The sequence below is a fragment of the Pollicipes pollicipes genome, unplaced genomic scaffold, assembly GCF_011947565.3.
Source record: "Pollicipes pollicipes isolate AB1234 unplaced genomic scaffold, Ppol_2.1 Scaffold_4002;HRSCAF=4701_pilon_pilon_pilon, whole genome shotgun sequence".
In the NCBI taxonomy this organism is placed as follows: Eukaryota; Metazoa; Arthropoda; class Thecostraca; order Pollicipedomorpha; family Pollicipedidae; genus Pollicipes; species Pollicipes pollicipes.
In genome coordinates, this window is record NW_023596420.1 from 29,532,610 (window position 1) to 29,541,672 (window position 9,063).

General features: G+C 44.3%; 2 non-coding genes across 2 annotated transcripts; one reads left to right on the top strand and one right to left on the bottom strand.

Annotated features, from left to right (window-relative positions):
• The first annotated feature begins 1,874 nt into the window (after positions 1-1,874).
• Positions 1,875-1,946, top strand: TRNAE-CUC (transfer RNA glutamic acid (anticodon CUC)). The gene has a single exon. It is a non-coding gene; the product is annotated as a tRNA-Glu (tRNA).
• Positions 1,947-4,300: 2,354 nt separating this feature from the next.
• On the bottom strand, positions 4,301-4,372 carry TRNAE-CUC (transfer RNA glutamic acid (anticodon CUC)). The gene has a single exon. It is a non-coding gene; the product is annotated as a tRNA-Glu (tRNA).
• Positions 4,373-9,063: the final 4,691 nt, after the last annotated feature.

A 9,063-nucleotide genomic window follows, 5' to 3' on the forward strand; every position in this document is an offset into this window, starting at 1 on the left:
ATAAGATGTTGTCATACTCTGCTAGGCAAGGGAGAATGAAAACAGCATAGCAGCAAGGAAAACCTCTGAAACATGGCTGACCATTCTGGCGCGTTGCACTCGGGTCGTTATACGCCCCCCCCCCCCCCAACCCTTACAACCCCTATACACTTAATATATATAACCCCAACCGCTATACAACTCTTTTTAAAGAGTGGTATCAGTATAATGACTCCTGGGTCCTGAGTTCAGCCTATCCGAGTCAGACTGACATAGTCTAGAGTATCAGAATGCGTCCGGCCAATAACTGCGAACCGTGCATGGTGTTCTTCGAACTGGCCAATGTCTAGTCTGGTGCTGACCTAAACGGCATAACTGTAGATGGCTATTCATACCTGGCATACTCATACCCACCTGTTGTCCCGCCAGCTGATCGCCTTTTGAACCCGCTAATTTTACCGCGAGCACTTTGTTTTTGCCTTACCGTACCAATTTGTCACTGCTGCGACATGACACATTTATATATGTAGACCGGAATACTCTCAGACCTCCTCTCGCAACTAGCGTTGACCTTTCTTCTATACAAGGGGACCCTCGTGTCCATATCAGGACGGTGACCTCAGAAACCTATAGAAAGTCCAAATGATGAAAAGTCGTCGCAACTTTTATGATGTCCGAATTTACAATTAGCTTCATGAACTGCATTAACGGCATGATGTTCAAAGCCAAAGGTTGATCGAGGTCATTTTAAGTCAGTGACTTCCCCTGACCTTAAAAAGGTTAACCTAAGGCACCTGTTGACGTCTTTGTGATTAACGAACTCGGAATAAGCGTCGAAAACTATTTTCTAACTGAAGTTTTCCAATAAAAAACATTGGTTTTGATTGTGGCCTGACCTTTGACCTTGACTAAAGCTTGGTAGATATAGCCGTAAGCATAACGGCAGTCATTCAGCTGTCCAAGAAACCGTCTAACGGCTGTATAAGTTCGTCAGACTCTCTGTTCGCTGAAGCGATTTCTCAAGAATTGTCTCCGTGGACAGCAGTGGCCTGACATTGTCTACTACAGGTCAGTGACCCTATGAGATATACCTACTTTGAAACAAAGCAATCAGCTGTTCCTTTGACTGCCGCTGTTTCAAATTTGGCATGGCTGCCATGAACCACAAAGAAATTATTCTGGAAGAACTTAAGGGGTTAATTTGACCCCTTCTAGAGGAGGTCAAGTTTGGGGGTCTGCCAACCGGGCGCGTGTTGAGTGCCTCTGGCAGGAGCCTCGTCCGAGCGTTCGCACATACCCCGCACAGGGTTCGCGGAGCGGACTAAGTCTCGGCGGAGAACGCTCGGGCGCATGTAGCCTTACCCCACCCCTCTCAACTCTATTTCATTCCATGGCCCCTAAATTGTCACTTATGTCCGAAATGGACCTAATCCAAACCAAACAAGATAAAAGATGTCTTCTCTTCCTCATCACCTGTTGATCATTTTCTACTCTCTTTTGTCAAGAAGGCACTGGTTGGTTACCGTAAGTGATTCGGTTTTTGAAATGCTGATATGTTTTGTGGGTACTGTACATCATTACACAGATAATATATGTTCTAACAGACCACACAATATATAATGTGTCGCCCTAGTGACAACTCCGTACGGGAGGGCAAACTACAGGGGGACTGAAAGTACAGGTTGTACTTGCAGTCCCCCTGTACGACAGAGTATAACGGGTCCAGACCACTGACGGAAGAGCACAGTGACATTTAGCTTATATCTGTTTTGATTATACTGCAGCGAGAATCATTAGCGTATTACTGCTGCTGAGAATCGTTTCTTGTCATTAGCATATCGCTGCTGATAGGACCCATATCGCACTTCGATACGATTCGGGGTGTAACTGTTGCCTCCCGCATGGTCTAGTGGCTAGGATACACGGCTCTCACCCGTGAGGCCCGGGTTCGATTCCCGGTGCGGGAACATTTTGCTCGAAGATTTTTACCTGTCGGCACCTTAAGTCTACGACGCGGTGCTCAGTCTGCTGCCACGCGTCTGCATTGATCGAGGAGTTCTGGAGCATGAGCCCGCCAACCCCGTCTAAAGCAGATCAGGTGCAATTGCGGGATTTTTCACCAAGAGAGATGTACTTGCTTTAGGGGAAAACCTCACCTGCTCCATGGGCTAGCACGCCGGAAGGCGTTCCAAGAACTCCCGGATTGAGGGGTGCCCTTGTGCATCCGTGTATCCTTGTGGCACCCCTGAAACGATTTTTGCTGCAATAACATCAAGACAGAGGCAGAGGCTGTTATCATACTTTGCGGAGCAAGGGTGTATGAAAACGGCATGACAACAAGGAAAGCCTGTGAAACATGACTGACCATTCTGGCGCGTTGCACTCGGGACGTTAAACGACCCCCCCCCCCCAGCCCTTACAGCCTCTGTACCCTTAATATATATATAACACCAACCGCTATACAACTCTTTTTAAAGAATGGTATGAGAATAATGACTCCTGGGTCCCGAGTTCAGCCTATCTGAGTCAGACTGACATAGTCTAGCGTATCAGAGTGCGTCCGGCCAATAGTTGTGAACCGTGCATGCTGTTCTTCGAACTGGTCAATGTCTTATGTGCCGCTGAGAACTCCCGGAGCCAGCGCCATGGATCGGTAAAAGTGCATGCATCAAACTATATCAGAACGTTATTATGTAGCATGAAAGAGATTAAATATGAAGTGAGTTACATACGTGCAGGGCAAAAATGTTCGCAGAATGTCATCTTGACAACGATCACACTGGCTGACGAAAGCGCTGAAATAAGACGCACCATTTATTACAAGATCAGGGCAACTAATAGCCCTGTAATGAAAAACAACCTGACAGCCGACTAAAACCACATAAATCACACCAATATAGCGTATGAAATGAAATGCCTGTGCGGAGGCCGCGGGCACAGTAACTGGACCTATACTGGAATTACTGGAATGTGTGCAAATCGATACCATCTAGCCAACAGCTTCTTTTGACCTCCTCGGTACGTGCGTCGTAAGGTGATATCGCCATCTATTTGGAGATACTCTACAGTCTCGAATGCTCGTTATCAACTCAGTTGGAGAACTCCAAGCTCAGTTGCAAAGTTTGCTAACAATAACGGCCTTATCACCAGCTTTTTCTATCCTGACTTTTGGCTTATACCTTGTCGATGTTTTTATCCTCGATCTTTACTGACATAAACAACATAATGAAATCTACTACAGTATTGCCACGTTTTTTCTGTGTAGTCTACAAAGGTGCGTTTTGCACCGCTGGCCATACAGCAAAGGCTTTGCCTCAGTTGTCGCGTTGTTCCAACATCTGGGTTCGCTTCGAGTCACTGAGCTGGTACTGGGCATTTATTCCTATTCTAATTTCGCCTGCCTCATGCAAAGCACATGCCATTCCGTCCTAGTGAATTGGCATGAGTGGTTTGTTTTTTAGGTACTGATATATTTTGTGAACACTGTGCATCTTCAGATCGATAATATACTTTAACGGGCCAAACGATATATATATATATATATATATATATATATATATATATATATATATATATGTATATATATATATATATATATATAGAAAGATAGATATACATACATATATCATGCCACAGCAGTGCCAAATCTGTACGGCAAAGCAGAAACAAACCACTCGCGGTAAAAGTAGCAAGTTGAAAGGCAATCAGCTGGAGGAACTACAGGTGAGTATGAGTATGCTAGATATGAATAACCCCTCCAGTTATGACGTTTAGGTCAGCACCAGATAAGACATTGGCTTGTTCGAAGAACAGTATGCATTTTTTACAGCTATTTGCCAGACGCATATATATATATATATATATATATATATATATATATATATATATATATATATATATATGGCCCGAGTGCAACACGCCAGAATGGTTAGTCACGCCTCACAGGTTGTACTTGTCATGCTGTTTTCATATTCCCCCGCTCAGCAGAGTATGACAACAGCCTCCGCCTCGGTCTTGATCTTATTGCAGCAAGAATCGTTTCAGCGGCGCCACAAGGATGCACGGATGCATAAGAACACCCCTCTTTTGGGAGTTTTTGGGACGCTTCCGGCGTTGCTGCACATGGAGCAGGTGAGATTTTCATCTCCATCAAGTAAATCTCCCTTGGTGAAAAATCGCGCCATCTCACCTAATCTATTTTGGACGCGGCGGGCTCATGTCCCAGAATTTCTCAATCATTGCGGACGCGTAGCCGCACACTGCGCACCGCATCGGGGGATAAAGGTGCCCGACAAATAGGTAAGGAACTTGGAGTAAGATGCTCCCGCACCGGGAATCGAACCCGGGCCTCACGGGTGAGAGCCGTGTATCCTAACCACTAGACCATGCGGGAGGTTATGAGCCGAGATACGGGCCTTATCAGCAATGATATGCTAGTGATAAGGAACGATTCTTCACCACAGTCCTTCCATCTGTAAACAGGCACGCGGGCCACGCCATCTCCATACTGTCCACGGAGATAGCACAATCCGTGCACCTCCTCACTCGCTGGCTCTCGCTTCATCGTCCAGTTTGTGTACCCACCAGAGGGTACGCAGAGGAGACAAAAGCTTGACTTGACCCCATTTGATCGGAAGTATCGGGCCATCTGTCCCAGAAAACTAGAGATCATGCATGTGAAGGCTCTGGATGTTAAGGTCCTATGCGCCTGGAAAACCCCAGACGCACGGCAGTTCACCAAGGAAGATGTGCTTAATGGAGATGAAAAGTTGACGTGCCCATGTGTCAGCAACGCCGCAAGCTCTCGACGAACTTTAAAATTGGGATGTGTCTATGCGCGTCCACTGATTCTTGTGGTGCACCTGAAACGATCCTCGCTGCAGTATAATCAGAGCTGAGGGAGGCTAAATATCTCTGTTCCCTCCCCTCAGTGGTCTGGACCCGTTGTGTTCTGTCGTACGTAGAGACTGGACTGGTTGTACTTCCAGTCCCCCTGTAATTTGCCTTCCCGTACGGAGTTGTCACTACGGCGAGACGATGTATATTGTGTGGTCCGTTAGAACATATATTATCCGTGTAAAGATGTACGGTACCCACAACACATATCAACATTTCAAAAACGCTAATCACTTACGGTAACCAACCAGCGCCTCCTTGACAAAAGGAGAGTAGGAAATGATCGACAGATGGTGGGGGAGAGAATTTATTTCTGTCTTGTTTTGGTTGTAATAGAGCCATTTCGGACATAAGTGACAATTTCGGGGCCATGGAATGAGGTAGACTTGAGAGTGATGGGGTAAGGCTACATACACCCGAGAGTCCTCCGCCGGGACTTACCAGTTAGACCCCTAAAGTTATGGCGTTTAGGTCAGCACCAGATTAGACATTGGCCAGTTCGAAGAACACCATGCACGGCTCACAGCTATTGGCCGGACGCATTCTGATACTCTAGACTCAGTCAGTCTGACTCAGACAGGCTGAACTCAGGACCCAGGAGTCGTTATACTCATACCACTCTTTAAAAAGTGTTGTATAGGGGTTTGGGTTATATATATATTAGGGGTATAGGGGTTGTAAGGGTTGGGGGTCGTACAACGACCCGAGTGCAACATGCCAGAATGGTCAGTCACGTTTCACAGGCTTTCTTTTTTGTCATGCTGTTTTAATGTACCCCTGCTCAGCTATTCGTGGAAAATATGAAATTATAATATCGCTCCACAACGTAGGGTCAAAGAAAGATTTTGTAAATAGTCTAAAATAACAATTAGAGAAAGGCTGGTCTAGATGTTTTACTCGCCTCATATCTATTTTATTTTATTTCTGGAGCTTAGGTATTAAATCGAATGGTGCAGGAAGGCTGTCAAGTTAAAAATTTATGGATCACAATTTCCATTTGGAAATTAGTGATATCCGATAGTTTCAAATGTTGTATCGTTTAAAGACTGGCTCGGAGCTTTGTGGAGGATTCACGTTTTCCATCAGACACATAACTCTTTTCTGCAAAATTACTAACGGATCTAGTTGGGAAACATAAGTTACACTCCAAATCAAGCCGCAGTGATTTAGATAAGGAAGAATTAAAGTGTTATAGATTGGATGTGGCGTCGTCTTGTTAACGAAGGTATTTAACCCTACTTATTATTTAAATATTTTTACTTAATATGCTTGCAACAAAATTAACGCGGCGCGTAAATTTAAGATATTTGTCGATGAACACACCAAGGTTTTTTATATCTTTTTTTCTCTTCAAAAGGTGACTTGTTAACCTGCACATTCAGTTGAAATAAGAAGAAAGGGTAGGTTAATGCTGCGTTAATGTTTTTGATGCGTTCAGCGTAGAAAAACTAGCACCAAACCAGGAAGTCATTAGAAGCAAAAGAGCATTGACATTGTTTTGAAGTTCCATAATGCTTGTATTTTTTAGAATAATCGCGGTATCATCAGCGTAAGAGAGGCAAATCGTGTTACTGCCTCATTCATGCAAGTCATTTATGTACAATAAAAAAACAGAATTGGGCCGAGAAATGATCCTTGGGGTACACCCATCGTTATGTTTTTGAATGATGGCAGTCCTGATTTTTACGCATTGAGTTCTGTGATAGAAATAAAAAGAGATGATTTCATAAGATTTTCGTTGAATGCCATATTTAGTAGGTTTACGTAGGAAGAGGCTTAAGTTGACAGCTTTAAATGCTTCTTTCAAATATAAACAAAGACCTAGCATACATTCCCCGTTTTCAAAAGCCCTAGCGATAGTTTCCTTGACAATAATAATTGACATGTAGGTACTTTTGATCTTCTGAAATCCGAACCGGTTTGGTGAATCAGGTGATTTTGGTTTATTTGAAGAATAACTCTGTTATATATAGGTTCTCGAGAATTTTGGACACAAACGGCAAAGTACTGATAGGTCTGTGGTTATTTACGAATTGGGAATCCCGACTCTTAAAAATGGGCTTAATCACATATCTTTAAATACCCAAAGATATTTCCGATGACAAGAAGCTGTCGAAAAGATCAATAATTGGTTTGAGTATTATCATATAAAATAGCATGAATATTTTTGCGTTTACATTGTCAAGTTCCAGCTCTGGCATTGTTTAGTCCATTGATGACGAAAATTAATTCCTCTTCTTTAGAAAAGGGGGGCAGATCCATTTCATTTTCCACATTTGCGATGAGCTTGAATGAGCTTAAATGATGAGCTTAAATTATGAGCTAATGAGCTTAAATGGATTCAGGAATATTGTCCTTTAACTCTGGTGCAATCTCCTTGAACAAACAATGTAATGATTATGCAATATCTCGATCATCTGTGATAATTTTATCATTAGCCTCTCTAACCTGGTTGGATGTGCATCCTTTTTCAGCTTTAAATTTATGAGTGTTTTATGTTTTTCATGTTTACTTGGAGTTAAAAGAATGTTTAATGAATTCATCAGCGTGGCTATTTTTTCTTGTCTAGTCTAAAAGATGTAGTAAGGATGTTGCGGTAAGAAAAGTCTTTTTCAATGTCTTAGGCCATTGGAGTGCTTCAGCTTCTTTTCAAATGGCTCACTTTTACGTATAATTGATGGGCGAAGTGCAGGTGGACACCCATGGTTTGTATGATTTTTTTTCAAAATGCAGAATATCCGTGACAATTTTGCTGCCCCCCGGTGCGACAGAGTATAACAGGTACAGACCACTGACAGCAGGGCACAGTGCTATTTAGCTTACCTCTCTTTAGATTATACCGCAGCGAGAGTCGTTTCAGGTGCATCCACAAGAATGCGCGGTTGCATAAGAACACCCCTGAATTCGGAAGTTCGTGGAGCGTTTGCGGCGTTTCTGACACATAGAACATGTCAGGTTTCATTTCCATCAAGCACATCTTCCTTGGTGAACCACCGTGTGTCTGTGGTTTTCCAGACGCACAGAGCCTTCATATCCAGAACCTTCAATGCATGATCTATAACTTGCTCGGACAAGGTCACTCGACACTTCCAATCAAATGGGGTCAAGTCACGCTTTTGTCGTCTATGCATACCCTCGAGAGCCAGCGAGTAAGGAGGTGCACTGATTATGCTATCTCCGTTGGCAGTATAGTCACGCCCGCGTGCCTATTACAGATGGAGAGATTGGGGGGGGGGGGGGGGGGGGGGGGAGATGGAGCATCGTTCTTCATCCTTAGCACATCACTGCTGATAGGACCCGTATCGTACTTCGGTACGATGCGGGAAGTATTTTGTACCTCCCTCATGGTCTAGTGGCTAGGATACACGGCTTTCACCCGTGACGCCCGGGTTCGATAAATATAAATAAAGACTCCAAGTTTCTTACTTGTCGGGCACCTTAAGTACACGACGCGGTGCTCAGTCTGCTGCCACGCGTCCGCAGTGATCAAGGAGTTCTGGGGCATGAGCCCGCCAACCGCGTCTGAAGCAGATCAGGTGCAATTGCGTGATTTTTCACCAAGGGAGATGTACTTAATGGAGATGAAAATCTCACCTGCTCCATGGGCTAGCACGCCGGAAGCGTTCCAAGAGCTCCCGGATTGAAGGGTGCCCTTGCGCATCCGTGCATTCTTGTGGCGCCCCTGAAACGATTCTTGCTGCAATAAGATCAAGACAGAGGCAGAGGCTGGTGTCATACTCTGCTGAGCAAGGGTGTATGAAAACGGCATGACAACAAGGAAAGCCTGTGAAACGTGATTGACCATTCTGGCGCGATGTACTCGGGGTGTTATACGACCCCCAGCCCTTACAACCCCTATACCCTTAATATATATAACCCCAACATATACAACCCAATCAGAATGCGTCCGCCCAATAGCTGCGACCCGTGCATGCTGTTCTTCGAGCTGGTCAATGTCTAATCTGGTGCTGAGAACTCCCGGAGCGAGCGCCATGAATTTGGGTAAAAGCGCATGAATAAAACTATATCAGAACGTGATTATGTAGCATGAAGTAGATTAAATATGAAGTGAGTCACATACGTGAAGGGCAAAAATTGCAATATCTTCAAGTGTGTTGATAACGTTAATATGCATTCACGAAATGGTTGCGGATGATGTTCTTAAGGATGGTTTTGATGCAGAGATAT